Source organism: Eubalaena glacialis, chromosome 4 (genome assembly GCF_028564815.1).
Source record: "Eubalaena glacialis isolate mEubGla1 chromosome 4, mEubGla1.1.hap2.+ XY, whole genome shotgun sequence".
NCBI classification, from domain to species: Eukaryota; Metazoa; Chordata; class Mammalia; order Artiodactyla; family Balaenidae; genus Eubalaena; species Eubalaena glacialis.
Window position 1 is genome coordinate 60126843 of NC_083719.1, and position 18961 is coordinate 60145803.

The 18961-nt window shown below is 42.8% G+C and overlaps 1 protein-coding gene and 1 pseudogene across 1 annotated transcript in view; both read left to right on the forward strand.

The window, feature by feature from the left end:
- The window catches only part of SV2C (synaptic vesicle glycoprotein 2C), a 235499-nt gene that overhangs the window by 181976 nt on the left and 34562 nt on the right, over nt 1–18961 (forward strand). The window lies entirely within an intron of this gene.
- Nucleotides 9976–11467, forward strand: LOC133089511 (G2/mitotic-specific cyclin-B1-like; annotated as a pseudogene).

Here is an 18961-nt window from a genome sequence, read left to right on the forward strand (position 1 = left end):
CTTGTAACATGCTTTATTTTAAAGTCTATTTTATCTGATATGAGAATTGCTACTCCAGCTTTCTTTTGATTTGCATTTGCATGGACTATCTTTTTCCATCCCCTCACTTTCAGTCTGTATGTGTCCCTAGGTCTGAAATGGGTCTCTTTTAGACAGCATATAGATGGGTCTTGTTTTTGTATCCACTCAGCGAGCCTGTGTCTTTTGGTTGGAGCATTTAATCCATTCACGTTTAAGGTAATTATCAATATGTATGTTCCTATTACCATTTTCTTAATTGTTATGGGCTTGTTGTTGTAGGTCCTTTTCTTCTCTTGTGTTTCCCACTTAGAGAATTTCCTTTAGCATTTGTTGTAGAGCTGGTTTGGTGGTGCTGAATTCTCTTAGGTTTTGCTTGTCTGTAAAGCTTTTGATTTCTCCATCAAATCTGAATGTGATCCTTGCCGGGTAGAGTAATCTTGGTTGTAGGTTCTTCTTTTCCTCATTTTAAATATATCATGCCACTCCCTTCTGGCTTGTAAAGTTTCTGCTGAGAAATCAGCTGTTAACCTTATGGTAGTTCCCTTGTATGTTATTTGTCATTTTTCCCTTGTTGCTTTCAATAATTTTTCTTTGTCTTTAATTTTTGTCAATTTGATTACTATGTGTCTCCATGTGTTTCTCCTTGGGTTTATCCTGCCTGGGAGTCTCTGTGCTTCCTGGACTTGGGTGGCTATTTCCTTTCCCATGTTAGGGAAGTTTTCGACTATAAGCTCTTCAAATATTTTCTTGGGTCCTTTCTCTCTCTCTTCTCCTTCTGGGACCCCTATAATGTGAATGTTGTTGCGTTTAATGTTGTCCCAGAGGTCTCTTAGGCTGTCTTCATTTCTTTTCATTCTTTTTTTTTTTTGGTATAAATTTATTTATTTTTGGCTGCGTTGGGTCTTCATTGCTGCGCATGGGCTTTCTCTAGTTACAGCGAGCGGGGGCTACTCTTTGTTGCGGCGCGTGGGCTCCTCATTGCAGTGACTTCTCTTGTTGTGGAGCACAGGCTCGAGGCGTTCAGACTTCAGTAGTCTTATCACGCAGGCTCAGTAGTTATGGCTCCTGAGCTCTAGAGCACAGCCTCAGTAGTTGTGGCGCACGGGCTTAGTTGCTCCGTGGCATGTGGGATCTTCCTGGACCTGGGCTCAAGCCCGTGTCCTCTGCATTGGCAGGCGGATTCTTAACCACTGCGCCACCAGGGAAGTCCTCTTCTCATTCTTTTTTCTTTATTGTGTTCCGCGGCAGTGAATTCCACCATTCTGTCTTCCAGGTCACTTATCCGTTCTTCTGCCTCAGTTATTCTGCTATTGATTCCTTCTAGTGTATTTTTCATTTCAGTTATTGTATTGTTCATCTCTGTTTGTTTTTTCTTTAATTCTTCTAGGTCTTTGTTAAACATTTCTTGCATCTTCTCGATCTTTGCCTCCATTCTTTTTCCGAGGTCCTGGATCATCTTCACTCTCATTATTCTGAATTCTTTTTCTGGAAGGTTGCCTATGTCCACTTCATTTAGTTGTTTTTCTGGGGTTTTATCTTGTTCCTTCATCTGGTACATAACCCTCTGCCTTTTCATCTTGTGTATCTTTCTGTGAATGTGGTTTTTGTTCCATAGGCTACCGGATTGTAGTTCTTCTTGCTTCTGCTGTCTGCCCTCTGGTGGATGAGGCTATCGAAGAGGCTTGTGCAAGTTTCCTGATGAGAGAGACTGGTGGTGGGTAGAGCTCAGTAAAACTTTAAACTGCTGGTCTGCTGATGGGTGGGGCTGAGTTCCCTCCCTGTTGGTTGTTTGGCCTGAGGCGACCCAACACTGGAGCCTACTCGGGCTCTTTGGTGGGGCTAATGACAGACTCTGGGAAGGCTCACTCCAAGGAGTACTTCCCAGAACTTCTGCTGCCAGTGTCCTTGTCCCCACGGTGAGCCACAGCCACCCCCCGCCTCTGCAGGAGGCCCTCTGACACTAGCAGGTAGGTCTGGTTCAGTCTCCCCTGGGGTCACTGCTCCTTCCCCTGGGTCCCGATGCACACACTACTTTGTGTGTGCCCTCCAAGAGTGGAGTCTCTGTTTCCCCCAGTCCTGTCAAAGTCCTGCAATCAAATCCCTCTAGACTTCAAAGTCTGATTCTCTGGGAGTTCCTCCTCCCATTGCCAGACCCCCAGGTTGGGAAGCCTGACGTGGGGCTTAGAACCTTCACTCCAGTGGGTGGACTTCTGTGGTATAATTGTTCTCCAGTTTGTGAGTCACCCACCCAGCAGTTATGGGATTTGATTTTATTGTGATTGCGCCCCTCCTACCGTCTCATTGCGGCTTCTCCTTTGTCTTTGGATGTGGGGTACCTTTTTTGGTGAGTTCCGGTGTCTTCCTGTTGATGATTGTTCAGCAGTTAGTTGTGATTCCAGTGCTCTCACAAGAGGGAGTGAGCACACATTCTTCTACTCAGCCATCTTGAACCAGTCTGTCTGGATTTTCACTTTAAGCAATACTGATCTCCAACCCTTAAGGGCTCCACCTTATATTCTAACCCTCACTGAGGCTGCTTTGTGCTTCGGCTGCCCCTGGCTGGGTCTCTGGCCCTCAGAGCTGGAGGGCACCCTGCCTTTCCAATCTATGTATTCATCCCCCCAGGGCAGGTACCCTGCCAGGTCTAATTTAAGAGTGCAGCAGTTGACTTAGAATGCATGTGAACGAGAACCCTGAAGGAAAGAAAAAGCGCAACAGCTTTCGTGGGCTTAGCTTTTAGGACAGGCAGGAGTCTGACTTGATCCAGCTTCCCCTCAGACTTGCAGGTAAAGGTCAGCAGGAAAAAGCACCTCATCTCTGTATCCTGTGAACCCAGGGTGCCCCCCAGTGTTGGTTAGGGTTAATCACAGTCTACCATTTCTTAGAACACCCTAGAATGGACGAGGGGTGCATTTTAGCTTTGTAATTTGTGCCTGTCCTGATTTACTGTCAGAAGCTTTTCCTTCCTTTGTCACCTCTGGAAACTCAGACTATCAGAGAGCTCATGAGGTATTTTTTAAAACTCTGTTTGGTTTGCCTTTGTGCAAACTGGACTCTGATGGAAGGAGAGTGTTTCCATGGAAACTCATTTCCCAGCCAGAATACCGCCCACTCCCAAATCTTTTTTTTGATCTGCCTCCCCTTTAACATGTCACTACGTTCATCTTTTCAAGGCCTTCATGAAACTAACAAACACTGGCCAGTTCACATCTTCACCTTGCCCTCAGAAGACAAAGGCATTTATAAAACAGACTTGACCAGCAAATACCTTCTGGTTACTAAGCTTGTCAGTCTCTAAAATTGCACTTGAACTTCTTCAACCTGCCTCCTACCAAATGAAAATGACTGCTAGACTTCTGAAAACCTTTTATTAAATCTTCCTTAATCTAACTCTATATCAAAGCATACCTCCACTTTGTTTATCCAGACGGGTTGTCAGACTTCACACCGACCTCCAGGCATCCGTGGTATTTAGAAACCTCCACAAGTGTTCTTTGGCCACCAAACTTTGAGAGCCCCTGAGTTAAGCAAAGAAATTACTTGCTTTCCCTACTTATCTATTAATCTTATTAATTAACATGTAATCTTATTCAATAATCTCACAATTATTGCTGCCTCTGGGGCTAAATGTTCTTCCTAGCTCATGTGTGTGTGTGTGTGTGTGTGTGTGTGTGTGTCACGAGTTTGGCTAGGAGATATACGGTAGAAGGTAAAGTCCTCATTGAGGTCACAAAAGTCGGAACTATCTCTTCTGTAGTTTGAATCCTTAGAAAGAGTAACTCTGGACTGTGTGGTGGTTCACTGCAGGCTGTAGTTTGTATTTGATGCATCTAGATGGCTGCTAGAGACCATTCTGGGCAGCATAGCATGGTCACGATCAGAAGGGCAACCGCCTCAGGAAATCTCCCTTTGGCAAGGAGGAAAGGCCTGCGTTTCCTTAGTCCCCAGGGTTAGGAACTCCCTCTTCAGGAGTTACCTTTGTCCAGGAGAGCTTGGCCAAGAGAGTGGAAGGAGCTTCAGTATGGAACCTGAGCCCTGCCTGGCCTTTGATCACCTCTGCTGTTAAAAGCAAAAAGAATGTTGTCTGTTCAGACACAACCAGTTGACATAGTGCTAAGCCCAAAGCAATACAGTTTGAATGCTTCCAAATCAGATTAGTTTATAAAGTATCTAGTCCTATGCCTGGAGCTTTGGTATATTACTGATAATGTAATCTTGCTCCTGTTGTCATCTGACCACTCTTTGTTAAATTGAGGTTGTAATTTACATGCAAAAAGATTCCTCTTAAGTGTACCGTTCTACGGATTTTGACAATTGTATACATCCATGTAACCACCACCCAAATCAAGATAAATAGGATATTATACCCATTTTCAGTCAGTCCCTCCACTCCCCACCCCAAAGTCAACCACTGTTCTGATTTCTATAGCCAAAGATTAGTTCTGCCCATTCCTGAATTTCACAGAAATAAAGTATGGAACTTTCTGGCTTCTTTAACTCAGCATAATGTTTTAAAAATTCATTGAAAAATTCATAACGTTGCATGTATCAGTAGTTCATTCCTTTTTATTGTAAAATAGTATCCCTTTATATAGATTCACATAATGTGTTCCTCCATTCTCCCATTGATGGACATTTGAGTTGCCTGCAGTTTTATGTGGGGCTTTTTTGGGGGGAAGAGAGGGGTTAATTTTAATTTTCCTAAAGGCTGCTTTCTGACCATTTTTATACAAGTTTTTTGAGCAGCTTCAGCTCTGCTTACATTTTCATTTCTCTTCGATAAATACCCAGGAGTAGGATTTCTGGATCACAGAGTAGATGTGTGTTTAATTTTTTAAGAAACTGCCAGTTCTCTAAAGTTGTACCATTTTACACTCTCACCAGTAATGTCTGAGAGTTCCAGTTGCCCCACATCCTTGCCAGCCTTAGGTGGGCACGGAATGGTATCTCATTGTGGTTTTAATTTGCATGACCCTGAAGACTAATGATGTTGAACAATGGTAATTCAGTGCTAAGGCTGATTTTTTTTTTTAATCTTCAGTTTTTAAATCTATAAAGGGGGTGGTAGCCATGTCCCAGTGGAGCCTAAGCTGAGTATATTATCTGAGCATATCTGAAAGGCTTGTCATTGCGTGCCCATAGGGTCTCTGACTGCTTAGGGGAGAAGGAGCCACCTGGGATACAAGGAGCTCAAGATAGGAAAAAGGGAATCTTGATACTGTATTCAGCAGGTAGACAAAAGGGGAATCACTAATGGGCAAGTTCAAAAAAGAATGGGGAGAGTGGAAAGGTTGAGGCTGCAGTAAAGCATTTCATTGTTGAGGTGGATTTACTGAGCCATCCTCCAGGACACTGGAAAATTAAGCAGCAGGGTTTGAGGAGGAGATCAGGCAGGAGGGAAGAAAAGGTGAGTCATTATGGAGGATGGCTATGAGTGCTGAGAGAAGGTAGTGAACTTTGGTGATGGTGATATCATGGGGCTGGATGATGCATGGGAACGGAGAGGTGGACTCCAGGATGCAGGAGCTGAGACGACCCGAAGAGAATACATGTTTCCCAGAGTTCTGACTGCAGGTCTTTGGAACCCAGTGTGGGCCCCTCCCGCTGAATGGCCACGGCTCTACTAGAGTAACCTTGTTGGGAGAGGTGGTTAAAGCCAGGTGCTTTTACTAATGGCACTGTTTCCCCATTCCTGAGGATTAGCAGGGAATTTTAAGAGCAAACTTTCCCACATTATGAAACAAGAACACAAATGCTATAGGAAGTAGATGGTTATTACCTTTTTTTTGGTAATAAGCATTTATAAGCTGCAGGTGTTATCAGAAAGCATTTGATGGAGAATGCTGCCCTCTACCAAAACCCCAGGGGGTAAAAACATTCCTTTGTTCTTCTTATTGTGTGCCACCTTTACTTGTTCTTTAGGGTGTGTTTAAAAGCATATGAGGAGAAAAAAATGGCAACCCCTGTAGATCAATTTCATAGCAAAAAAAAAAAAATCAAAAGAGCTTAAAACTTAATGACAAAAACTAACATAAAAACAAAATGCATTCATACAGGAATGAAATCTAAAGTCTTCTGAAGTCTGTTTCCAAACCTCTGTCTGAAAACAAGTTTTAAAATATCCTTATTATCTCTATCAATTTTGAGTACTTGTGCCACAGATGGGCGCAGTGACTAGTTTACAGCAGGATCTCATCCTGGGCACTATTGACATTTGGGCTGGATAATTCTTTGGGGGTGGAAAAACTGTCCTGTGCATTATAAAATATTTAGCAGCATCCCTGGCCTCTGCCCACTAGATGCCAGTAGTAACCCTCCTCCCCCAAGCTCATGGTAATCAAAAACGTCTCCAGACATTGCCAAATGTCTCCTAAGATATGATTACCATATTTAGCAAATAAAAATGCAACTAGGGTGCCTAGTTAAATGTGAATTTTATAGACCCACAGACAGAGAAAACAAACTTATGGTTACCAAGGGGGAAAGGGATAAATTAGGAGGTTGGGATTAACTTATACATCCTACTATATATAAAATAGATAACCAATGAGGACCTACTGTATAGCACAGGGAACTATACTCAATATTTTGTAATAACCTATAAGGGAAAAGAATCTGAAAAAGAATAGATATCTATTTATGTATAACTGAATCACTGTGCTGTACACCTGAAACTAACACAACATTGTAAATCAACTATACTTGAATTTTAAAAAAGTGAATGTCAGATAAACAGCAAATAATTTTTAGTGTAAGTATTCCCCAAATAGTGCATGGGACATACTTTTTTTTTTCTTTTTAATTTATTTATTTTTGGCTGCGTTGGGTCTTCGTTGCTGCGTGCGGACTTTCTCTAGTTGCGGTGAGCGGGAGCTACTCTTCGTTGTGGTGCGCGGGCTTCTCATTGCAGTGGCTTCTCTTGTTGCGGAGCACGGTCTCTAGGCACGCGGGCTTCAGTAGTTGTGGCACGTGGGCTCTAGAGCGCAGGCTCAGTAGTTGTGGCGCACGGGCTTAGTTGCTCCGCGGCATGTGAGATCTTCCCGGACCAGGGCTGGAACCCGTGTCCCCTGCATTGGCAGGCGGATTCTTAACCACTGTGCCACCAGGGAAGTCTGCATGGGACATACTTATACTAAAAATTTTTTAGATCGAATATGACTGGTGACCTGACTATCTGGCCACCCTGCAGTGGGGGATCGGGGTGGCAGGGAAAGCAGGATCGTTGATACAGTAAACAAGATGATGTGCGTGAGGTACCTGGCACATGGTGAGTGTACTATAAATATTCTGGGAATCTGCTACAGGCCTTGAATGCACTTCGTCCGTATCCCTCCTGGAGGCTGCAGTTGGAAGCTCAAAGCTTCCTGTCCTTTACCACAACTGTAATCAGAGTGGGGTGCGCCGTCATGAGGAGAAAGGGAGCCCACGTGTGAATCTGTAAGCGCTGGTACTAGCGTTCCGGTTAAAGCTGGTTTTATAGCTGCTCTGCTGGGGCAGCAGTCTGCCTGTGATCTAGTGCTCTGTCACCGTGGGCTCCCTGAGTTATTACATCATTTCTCTTAAGTAGCAGCCAGAGAAGGTGACGTTGAGTGAAAAACTGCTGCGCTTGTCCCAGACTCAGTCACTCTGGGTTTGATTTTTCTGGCGCCGCAGCCCTAGAAAACCATTCTCTGGGATGCACCAGGACCAATCATTTCCACAGTCGGTAGCAGTGAGGACCTTCTTTCTGGGCCAAGATTAATGACCCAAGCAATCAGCCTTTCCAGAGAGCAAAGGTGAAATGTAACTCTGGGTAGATGCCTGACATTTTGAAACAAAGGGAAAGGGGGTGGGGGGCGGGTGAGGAGAAATAGCATTTGTATGTCTCACGCAGGGTCATAAATCAGGATGGGCAAGAGTGAACTGGGTTTCTGCCAACAATTGAACTGATTTGGGTTCCTATGTTTTATCTTCAAACAGTCTGTATGAAACATGCTTTAAAGACATAAGAAGTGCCCCTTTGAGTTACATATTAGTATATGAACTCTTGAGAGTTTTACTTTTCCAAAAGGAAGTCCAGTTCGTGTGGGGGAAGTCTTAAGTCTGTCCACAAGAAAATACATTCGTTGCTCTAGAGGGAAGCCAAGCTATAACATTAGAAACTGGGGGAAATGAAGAAGTATTGGCAAAGTGTACAAACTTTCAGTTGTAAGTTGAGTAAGTTCTGGGGATCTAATATGACTATAGTTCTATGTGTGTCATAGTGACAATAGATAAATAATTCTCTATTGTATACTTGAAATTTGTGGAGTAGATCTTAAATGTGCGTTGATGTATATGTGTATTAACTTGATTATGGTAATTATTTCACAAGCTATATATATATCAAATCATCACATTGTACACCTTAAACGTGTACATTTTAAAATTGTCCATCATACCTCAATAAAGCTGGAAAAAACAAAAAAACAAAAATTGTAAAGACTTCCTTGGTGGTCCAGTGGTTAAGACTCCGCACTTCCACTGCCGGTTGCGCGGGTTTGATCCCTGGTTGGGGAACTAAGATCCCACATGCCATGCGGTGCGACCAAGAAATAAAAAAAATTTTTTTAAATTGTAAAGCAGTTCCAACATATTTCAAAATACCACCATGCATGATCTCCTACCACAAGGAAATTCAGCTAGAAATCAGTTACCAAAACAAAACTCCATATATTTGGAAATTAGGAAATATAATGATATGTTTCCAAAAAGTCACTTTTGAAGGTATTAGGCAAATACTCTGATTTTAAAGGAATCCAAGGACAGGTTATTTATTGATTAACTAAATAAGCATTTGTTGAGTGACTACTCTTTGCCACGTTTTGTACTAAAGATGCGTAAGACATGGCCCCTGCCCTCCAGGAAGAGACTTGCCGATGAATGATCACTCTCTGCTGCGGCTTTTCTCTGTGTCAGGCACCATGCTAAGGGCTGTGGGAATTCACAGGATCCCAAGATAGCTCAGTGGGGGAAGTGAATACTTTTTAATGTGTCTGGAAGAATTTACAGAGGATGTTCCTCTCTACTTGGTTAATAGAAGACTGAAGTTTAGGAGTTCTCCAAACTGACAAGGATGGGGAAGGGTAAAGATGCAAAGATGTTGCACAGCAGGTAGCAAAGATTGGAAGGAGGGATTTCTGAGGAATGAGGCTGGAGAGATGGGCAGGAGCCAGGTCTTGGAGGGCCCTGTGGCCACACTAAAGAATCTGAGCTTTATCCTGAAGGGCCAGTGGAGAACCACTAAAAGGTTTTAAGCTAGTAAGTGAGTTTGTGATTCCATTTTTCTTATGGAAAGATCTCTTGAAGGTACATGGAAGATAGATTAGACTAGGCAGGTTGGAAGCTGGTTGAAAGCTCTGTTAAAGAGAGGTGGTATTCAAATAACAAATGCTGACGAGGGTGTGGAGAGAACTGTACACTGTTGGTGGAAATGTAGATTGGTGCAGCCACTGTGGAAAAGAGTACTTCCCTGGTGGTGCAGTGAATAAGACTCCACGCTCCCAATGCAGGGGGCCCAGGTTCGACCCCTGGTCAGGGAACTAGATCCCACATGCATGCCGCAACTGAGAGTTCGCATGCCACAACTAAGGAGCCCGCCTGCTGCAACTAAGGAGCCCATGTACTGCAACTAAGGAGCTGGTGAGCCACAACTAAGGAGCCTGCTGGCCGCAACTAAGACCCAGTGCAAACAAATGAATAAATAAATACTAAAAAAAAAAAAAAAAAAGAAGGAAAACTGAAAATAGAACCACCATATGACCCAGCAATTCCACTCTTGGGTATATATCTGAAGAAAAAAACGAAAACAACTACTTCAAAAAGGTACATGAGGGAACGGCTGTTGGCCTGTGGTGGGTTCAAGGTCGCCGGCTGGTCGGGGGCTCCCGTGCTCTGCTTCTCCCCACTGAGCTGCTGCCTGGTGCAGAGGAAGCCATGGCGCTCTGGATCACCAGGGTGAGCTGCGAGCTGCTAGGGACGGTGAACAAATGCGGCTCTCCTGGCTCGCTGCGTCTCCTCTCCCTATCTCGCCTGCTGGAGTTCCCCTGGCAGGAGTGGACCGGAACAGATTTGGGGGGAGGATGGCGGTTGCTGGGCCCCTAAAATGGTGGGAGAGTTTGCGGTGCGGATGGATGGAGAGAGGAAGAACACGAAAATTAATGCTGAAAATAAGGCGAAGGTCAGTATGGCAGGCACAAAGCACGTGCCTGTGGCCACTGTTGCAGCCTCTAAGCCCGGGCTGAGACCAAGAACAGCTCTTGGAGACATCGGCAACAAAGTCAGTGAACAGCCACAGGCCAAACTGCCCCTGAAAAAGGAAGCAAAAATTTTAGGTGCTGGAAAGGTTATTGCTAAAAAACTACCAAAACCTCTGGAAAGGGCCCCTGTACCTGTGCCGGAGCCCCAAACGGAGCTGGATCTGGAGCCAGAGCCAGAAGCCGAGCCTATTAAAGAAGAGAAACTTCCCCCTGAGCCTATTTTGCGTTGATACTCCCTCTCCAAGCCCCATGGAAACATCTGGCTGTGCCCCTGCAGAAGAGTATCTGTGCCAGGCTTTCTCTGATGTAATTCTTGCAGTGAATGATGTGGATGCAGAGGACGGAGCGGATCCAAACCTTTGTAGTGAATATGTAAAAGATATCTGTGCTTATCTGAGACAACTTGAGGAAGAGCAAGCAGTCAGACCAAAATACCTACTGGGTCGTGAAGTCACTGGAAACATGAGAGCCATCCTAATTGACTGGCTAGTGCAGGTTCAAATGAAATTCAGTTACTCCAGGAGACCGTGTGCATGACTGTTTCCATTATTGATCGGTTCATGCAGGATAGTTGTGTGCCCAAGAAGATGCTGCAGCTGGTTGGTGTCACTGCCATGTTTATTGCAAGCAAATATGAGGAAATGTACCCTCCAGAAATTGGTGACTTTGCCTTTGTGACTGACAACACTTACACTAAGTACCAAATCAGACAGATGGAAATGAAGATTCTAAGAGCTTTAAATTTTAGTCTGGGTCGCCCTCTACCCCTGCATTTCCTTCGGAGAGCATCTAAGATTGGAGAGGTTGATGCTGAGCTACAGACTTTGGCCAAATATCTGTTGGAACTATGTTGGACTACGATATGGTGCACTTTCCTCCTTCTCAGGTTGCAGCGGGAGCTTTTTGCTTAGCACTGAAAATTCTTGATAATGGTGAATGGACACCAACTCTACAGCATTACCTGTCATACACTGTCAACTTGTTGACAGTCCCTTCTTGTTGTTGTGCAACACCTGGCTAAGGGTATAGTCATGGTGAATCGTGGGCTTACAAAGCACATGCCTATCAAGAACAAGTATGCCACATCTAAGCATGCTAAGATCAGCACTCTAGCATAGCTGAATTCTGCGCTCGTTCAAGATTTAGCCAAGGCTGTGGCAAAGCCGTAACTTGTGAACTTTGGAATACTGTAATATCTGCAAATAAAATTGGCACCATGTGCCATCTGTACGTATTAAAAAAAAAAAAAGGTACATGCACCCCAATGCACATAGTATCATTATTTACAATAGTCAACATATGGAAGCAACCTAAGTGTTCATCAACAGAGGAATCGATGTAGAAGATGTGGTATATGTACACAATGGAATACTACGGAGCCATAAGAAAAGAATGAAATTTTGCCTTTTGCAACAATGGATTTGGAGGGTATTATGCTTAGTGAAATAGGTCAGAGAAAGGCAAATACTATATTATAATCAATTACATGTTGAATCTAAAAAATGAAACAAACTAGTGAATATAACAAAATAGAAACAGACTCACAGATATAGAAAACAAACTAGCGGTTACCAGTGGGCAGAGGGAAGGGTGGAGGGGCAAGATAGGGGTAGCAGATTAAGAGATACAAACTACTACAACTATGTCTAAGATAAATAAGCTACAGGGATATATTTTATAGCACAGCACAGGGAATATAGCCAATATTTTATAATAACTATAAATGGAGTATAGCCTTTAAAAATTGTGAATCACTGTGTTGTATACCTGAAACATATAATATTGTACATGAGCTATTCCTAATAAAATTAACACACGTTGTTCCCAGAAGATGAAAGAGGAGATATTAAAATCATTTAACCACAGGGCATTTCCCAGTCAGAGGAGAAGAAAGCCAAAACACTGGAACCAGGTCCTGAGGCCCCTGCTGGGTCAAGCAGACCCCTCTGTTGCTGGACCATGGAGAGATCCAAGGCTCAGGACTCAGGGCAGTACCCATGACACACATACTTCAGTATTGCAGAAGTGGGCACAGCCCTACAGATCCATGCCAGCTGCACATCAGCCCTGTTAGGGTGAGCTGGACGAGGGATGAGGGCCTGGCCTAAAGCAGAGGTGGAAAGAAAGGAACAGGTTTGGGAGAAATACAGAAAATAGCATCATATTTCTCAGTGATTGACTAGACACAGGGAGGGAAGAGAGTAGAGGCTGGCTTCCACATTCCTGGTCTGGAAGGCTGTGAGGAAGGAAGGTTGCGCACCTCCACCCGGGCTGGGGCCTTTCACGAAGCATCTGATGCCCACAAACATCAGGAGCTTGAGATGATCAGAAGGCTGTTCTCTGGGTGGGGTTAGATTGGATACAAGTGAGCAATATCCGGCTATGGGGCTAATGGAGTGGACCTCTCCAGACTCATATTTCCATCCACTGTGCCTGGAAGCAGGGTGTGATGTCCCCTTCCTTGAGCTCCCAGGTCATTGTGATCGCATGCATTTCCTAGCCTGTTAGAATGGAATTTTTTTGACATAAATGACAAAACTCTAAGGGCCATTTTGGGCCTGAATCATGAGCTAAGCAGCTGTTTTGCTTGTCAAGCGTTAAACGATTTGTTCTGGATCAGAGGCTACAAGGCAAGAAATGGGGCTAGAAAAACAGGAGCAGGTAGAGAAGTCAACAGTTAGTGGAGATGTATGAGTGTGACCTTTGGCACCAGCAACAAAGAACACTCAGGCTGACCTCTGTTGTCATAACACGGGAAATATTACAGCCCCTTCCTCATCCCCACCCTAGGGAGAAAAACTTTCTCCTAAGAGTGGATTCCATGAGCATTTCTGTGCTCTGTCATTAAAAATCTGCTGGAAATGAAGAGAGAGCTTTTATTGATCATGAGCAAAATCTTGCTGACACCATGTGCAAAGAACAAAGAGAAATCTTCGTCTGGAATAGAATAGGGATCACGAAGTTGTATGGAGCACTGTTTAGAAAAAAATAGTTTTTTAAGCACAGCTGATTTGAAAGCAGATTGACTGATTTGCTAATACGGAGAATAAGTATCATTTTGCTGCAAGTTCTCTACCAACCTTTGGGTACTTGTGTCAGTACAAACTGTGGTTTAGAAGTTTGTTTTGTTCTGTTCAATTTTGAAAGTGTTCCATTTCTTACCATGGATCTATACTCAGGAGAGGTTTTCCTGCGGCTTCATCTGGTCCAGGCACAAGATCTTAGAATCAGAGAGAACCTGAGCCCCAGAAAGGGCTTTAGAGTCTATTAGTCCAACTTTCTACCTAATGTAAGAATTCCCAATATTTATTTTTGTTTGCTTTTCAGTTTCCTAAAACGATGCCTGTTCACAAAATGAACATAGTTGATTTATTATCATTCGTCCGTGGACATCAGCTTATGTAAGAGTTTATATATTAATATAAGTCTGCAAAACATATACAGTTCCTTTTAAATAAATATTTATGTGTGTAAAACAGAGAAGGAAAGTTAATGCTTGACTATATGTGCTATAAGATAATAAATATGAATATATTCAGTGTGTATTTACGGAGTAATGAGCTGCCTTTATATACATTTATAAGCTTCATTTGTATATGGTCAAAATTTGACTATCCTATAGGCTATTGTGATATATATTTATATAAAAATTTTTGATAAAATTTCAATTGACCTACATTATTATTATTTATTATTATTATTATTTCTTTTTTGGCTGCGTTGGGTCTTCGTTGCTGTGTGCGGTCTTTCTCTAGTTGCGGCGAGCGGGGGCTACTCTTCGTTGCGGTGCGCGGGCTTCTCATTGTGGTGGCTTCTCTTGTTGGGAAGCATGGGCTATAGGCGCGTGGGCTTCAGTAATTATGGCACACGGGCTCAGTAGTTGTGACTCACGGGCTCTAGAGCGCAGGCTCAGTAGTTGTGGCGCACAGGCTTAGTTGCTCCGCAGCATGTGGGATCTTCCCGGACCAGGGCTCGAACCCGTGTCCCCTTCATTGGCAGACGGATTCTTAACCACTGCGCCACCAGGGAAGTCCTTGACCTACATTATCATAGTACTAGTACTATATTATTGTCTGTCTACAAAAGAAAATTCCAAAGGACCTTTGTTTAAAACAGACACACACATCTCTCTCTCTCTCTCTCTCTCTCTCTCTCTCTCTCTCTCTCTCTCTCTCTCACTCACACACACACACACTTTATGCTGTCAGCTTTTTTCAAACCCTTGGACTCATTTCTGTCAGTGAAGCTTGGGAAGCACCATGCTTGAATGAGTCTTACTTGCTTTTACCAGGAACTCTTTCTGGAAAGGTCCTCTCATTCTTTCTTTTCATATTTGGAGCACTCACAGCAGATATACCCTGAAAAATAAGCCCATAAATTTCTGCGTTTCAAAAGCCACCAGGCAGTGTGCTTCTTCAAAAGTGTGGTTAGGATCACAAGTCAGAATCAGGAACCAGACGCATAAAGTGACTTCCTCCTGCTGTTGGCTGCTGGCTCTGTGCATTCCAAATGGTAGGACCAGAGCTTGGAAACAGAAATAGAGAGACCAGCAAGAAAGGTCAGCTTGTTGCCTAGGCCTGCTCTTAGAGACAGATGACTACGACAGTTAGTTGCACGCTCTCCCTGGGGTGTGTAATTCCAGTTGAATTGGCTCTCACTTCTTGAATGCATGATTTTGTGCTGCAGACAGATCCCCACGAGCTCCGTGTGTGCGTGATTTCTTTGTGTATCACTGTTGGCAATAGCGCTTGTGCCATTACCGCTCAAGATGCAACCGGCCTTGGCCTGAGAATCCAAAATCAGACTATGACTAGAGATACAGGTTTAAAGATGAAAGATCTGTGAATATCATTTTCTTTCCCACCCAGAGACACCGAGGCACTTCCTCACTGCTCTCCATAAATGAGCCCTGTAGTGTCAAGGTTTAGATTCTTCAGAGTCAGAATTAACAACGTTAGTTTAGTTCTGAAAATTGTATGGATGCTAAATACTGTCACAGTTATCATTCCAGTTTCCTTATCTCCTCTCTTTTCCCATCAGACCTTACATTTCAGAAAAATCAAAGGCTTGCAACTCTTTGAAAAGGTTTTTCCCCCCTCTGAGTAAAAGGTAATACAAGGTGATACAAAACTCAAAAATTAAATAATGCCAAAGCGAAAGGCCCCTAATAGCTCCCACTCCCTACCTTGAATAACCATGTAAAATAGTTGAGTATCTTTTCCTCCCACTTGTTTTCTAGATATAATGATATAGCTTATGTGTATATAAAAATGAAATCACTACTATTTACATTGGTTTGAAAAGAGTTTTTTTTCTCACTGAGCATGTAACTTGGACAGTTTCCAAATCAGTTCAGAAAAATCTACCTCATTTTTTTGCCAATAGTTACACTGTCTTCTATAGCATGGCTGTACCATAGTTTATTTACCTAGTCTCTTCACCCTTGCTTTCCCCCCCCCCTTTTTTTAACAAATGAGAAGAAGGTGAAAAATGTCTGCTGATATTGGCCACAAGGACTGTCCAGCTGCACCTGGTTAAATCTTATGGCGCCACAGATAATACTAGATGTGTGACAACCTGAGCTTCTAGCTGAGGATTAATGTTTCATGCTGATTAGATAGTATTTATATTTTAAACCAGTGACAGGTTGAGGGGATAACATTTTATTTCTATGGGAATAAAAGCAGAAATTCATCTGATCATTGTTCCCTTCCTAAGCTTGCTGGCCACTTGAGAAAATGGATTTGGAGCCACTTTTCCAAAGAGAATTTTAGTTGGCTATGTGCCTTGTGAGTGAAGACCACTGACACATAAATATAGGTGATTTATGTTTTAGCTATTGAAAACTGATCTCACCTATAGTATTTATTTTTTATTAATATTAATTAATAATACTAATGTTTTAGGACATTTGCATCTTGTACCTAAAATATGCCTTCTACCAAGGAACCGGGTCATTGAAAATATCATATAACTAGCAATCAAATATAGATCAATAGAGTAGGTGCCAATTCACCAGTGCTTCAGGGACAGAGCCCAGAAAAGAACATGAAAGCCAGCATTCTTCTCCATGCGTCCCACACTTCTGCCTTGGCACCTTGAAAGATTTCAGACAGTCAGGCAGCTGGGGAAGCATCTGGTTTCTGCATTCAGAGCACATCAGCTTGAGCCTGGTAAATGGCCTTGATTATCATGCAAGACACATAACACTCTTATTAGTGCCACGCTGATTAGCGCCGTGCAGTCACCACTTTCTGTAATACCCTAATTGAGGTCATTCCTTGCCTGGAATGTACATTATGTTTAGATAAATCCCTCAGTATGATATTTTAATGGGTATTTTAAACAAAGCCCAAAGGACAATTAGAACCACTGTCTACGCAAGAATCTTTTTTTTTTTTAAAGACAAAAAAGGCATGGTGCCAACATGAAGAAGAGAATCCATTTTACTAAGTGCGGGTGAATATCCTAAAGCAACAACCGCTTTCCCAGTTGCATGTGGCTTGTATCACATTCTAGTCCTTCACTCCATGCTCATGTCTCCCCACTTCCTGATGTTTGTGGTTTGGGCTTTGTGTCACTCTCAAATGCAAATGTAACTCATCTTGAAATGGAGCTGGGGAGGAGGGGTCCTGAGAATTCACCACCGAGTAGTTATGGCAGTCATTGTTTCACTCCGTCATTCTTATCATTCATTTTTAATCTAGGTAATGGTATTTTAGTTTTACAAAGCATCTGCAGGGTCATTTCTTAAGACCCTCACTGTGTCTACCCCTCATTCAGGCCACAGGATATCATCCATCAGTCTCTCTCCATACCGCCCCTCCCGTCCCAGGGCATATCCTAAAAGGGGAGTAGGGTTGAACTTCTTTTCTAGGACTCCCTCCTGCCTCTAGGGCTCTCCTTTCTCTCTTCAAGTCAAATAGCTGTAATATAGTAGGAGAGAGTTGGGGATCAGGCATGGCACAGTCAGTGCTGGCTGGTCTCTTCTATTTCTTTAGTACTGATTTGAACTGTATCTCAAACTTGGATGTTAGAAATTTACGAATTTGGTCTCTGTTTTCATGGACCCGAATCAGACAAGAAATTTATCAAGGGCTCTTAAGAGAAGACTCCTTGGGGTAGGTACTTCCACCCCTTCTGTACTCCCTCTACACTTCCTTTAGAACCTGTTCTAGCATGAGTCATACTATTTATCATGTCTGTTAACACATCTGCCTCTTCTTCTGTATTTTAACTCCTTGAGGGTGGGAAGTAAGTGTTAGCCTCTACATCTCAGCACTGTGGCACAGAGAAGCACTCAATAAAAGTATGAATGAATGAGCAGAAAGTAAATTAAGGTATCACTAGGCATTAGGGAAGTGCAAATTAAAACCTTGGTGAGATACCACTACACACCTATAGAAGGCCAAAATTTAACCAAAAAAAAAAGAACTGGCAAAAAGGTGGTGGGAAGTGTGTGAAGAAGCTAGAACTCTCATGTACTAGTGGTAGGTGGTAGAGGGGCAAAATGGTACAGCCACTGTGGAAAATAGTTTGCAGTTTCTTATAAAGCTAAACATATACTTATTAAATGACTCAATTTACCCAGTCCTAGGTATTTACCCAAGAGAAAGGGCAAACTTTGGGATACACAAAAACCTGTCTGAAGTGTTTATAACAGCTTTATTTATAATCCCCTAAAAATGGAAAAATTCCAGCTGTCCTTCAGCTGATGAGTGGGTAAACAAATGAAATATCCACACAATGAAATGCTACTCAGCAATGAAAAGGAACAAACTATTAAAATGTGCGGCAGTCTGCATGAATGCATTATGCGAAGTGTGAGAAGCCAGATTTTAAAAGCTGCGTACAATATAAATCCATTTATATGACATTGTGGAAAGGCAAAACTATAGAGACAGAGAACAGACCAGTGATTGCCAGGGGTTAGGCATAGAGGAGGGGTTGACTCCGAAGGGGCAGCAGGAAGGAATGTTTCGGGGTGATGGAACAGTCTGTATCCTGATTGTGATGGTGGTTACATGACTCTGTACATTTATCAAACTCATAGAACAATGTAACTTAAAAACTAATAATCAATTTTACTGTATACAAATTGCAAATTTAATTTGAAAAAGTAAATCAAAGTTGTTTTGCTGTTTAGTGTGGATTCAGAGAAAATGTCAAAACAAAAGTAGCCTGCAGCGATTCTGTACATGTTCATGTACACATGTAAACACAAAAGGATATGCTTGTGTGTGTGTGTGTGTGTGTGTGCGCGCGTGCATTTAACAAACATTTAAAGAACACTTCCTATAGACCAGGACTTGCTATAGGCACTGGGGTTATATTGATGAGTAACAAAAGCAGAATTCCTGCTTTCATGGTGTGGAAAGGCATAGACAGTAAACAAGTAAACAAATCAATGAATTCACAGCTTTAGATAGCAGTAAGTGCTGTGGAGACAATAAAGCAGGTCTTGATGATAAGAGTGGGCTTGGGTGTTCGGGCCTCTCTGAAGAGATGACCTTAAACTGAGACCTGGAAAGTATAAAGGAGGCATGCACGTATGCAAATACTCAGGCAGAGCAGTCCGGGCAGGGAAAACGTCAAATGCAAAGACCCTGAGGGGACTCCTTTGAGAACAAGAAATACTGAAAAATCCTCTCACTTCAAAACTC